This window comes from Pteropus vampyrus, unplaced genomic scaffold, assembly GCF_000151845.1.
Source record: "Pteropus vampyrus isolate Shadow unplaced genomic scaffold, Pvam_2.0 Scaffold51, whole genome shotgun sequence".
Lineage (NCBI taxonomy): Eukaryota > Metazoa > Chordata > Mammalia > Chiroptera > Pteropodidae > Pteropus > Pteropus vampyrus.
The window spans coordinates 6,487,545-6,488,601 of record NW_011888832.1 but is presented as its reverse complement, the minus strand read 5'-3'; positions in this window follow the sequence as shown (position 1 = coordinate 6,488,601).

Here is a 1,057-nt window from a genome sequence, read left to right as displayed (position 1 = left end):
GGTGATTTCAGCAGAAAAGGATGGGGTGGGAGGGGGGCCTGTCTCGACTTCCTCCCCCCGAGGGCGTGCTAAGTGCCAGCTCCCCGGGCAGGGCCCTCAGAGAATGAACCCCTGTCCTTAAGGCAGTGTCTTCGCCGCAGGGGGCTGGGGGACACAGGCACAGTTACTCATTGTGTTCCCACGAAGGCTGGCCTCCGGAGTTTGAAAAATGATGATTTATATCCAAATCTCATAATTGCCTACTTGAAAAAAAACAATCTAGAGCATTAAAAAAAAAGACTAGAGTCACCAGAACACGCAAAGTGGCATCGTTGAGGTTTTGCTCTGAGCGGTGAGGGCTGGAAAGTTTTCTTCTTGTTCTTCTCGGTGACACTCTGGTGACCGTGCGTGGCATCTGTCTCCTTCGCGGACCTCGTGAGCTCCCTGGCAACACGCCACGTGCCCACAGAGACGAGAAGTGGGCGGCTCATCGGGTGTCCTCATGTTCCACGATTCCAGGGGAGCTGGGGAAGGGTGTGGCCACAGTGCGGGGGACGCCCCGAGGCGGACAGCCACCTTCCTCCAGGACCCGCTGCGTGGCGGGAGCTGGTCTAGCTGCTGCTTCCGTCATCACCCGACCTCGTTCCTTCGGTGACGCCGTGACGTTGGTGCCACCCTGGTCTCCTGGACCGCTGAGGAACGTCTCCGACCCTCACCTACACGGCACACGTCCGTAGTCAGTGGCGAGCGGGTCTGGAGCCCCGGGGGTCTGACCGCAGAGCCTGGGCAGGCGGTCGCCATGCCACCGCTGGCCGGGAGGCCTCTGCAGCCTCCAGCGTGGCTGACAAGGGCGCACTGAGAAGGTCACTGCCTTCCCCCCAAACCGAGCTTCCACCTGCGTTTCTCAGCCATGACCGCGCATCAGAAGAACCTGGAAAGATTTTAAAAACTGCTCCAAGTCTGGCCTGGACCTCAGGGCTTCGATTTCCTGGTCCGGGGTGAGGCCCACCCATTGGCACTTTTAGGGTCTCCCTGGGGTCAAGGCCCATTGTTCTGAAGATGGGGAACAGGGATTGGC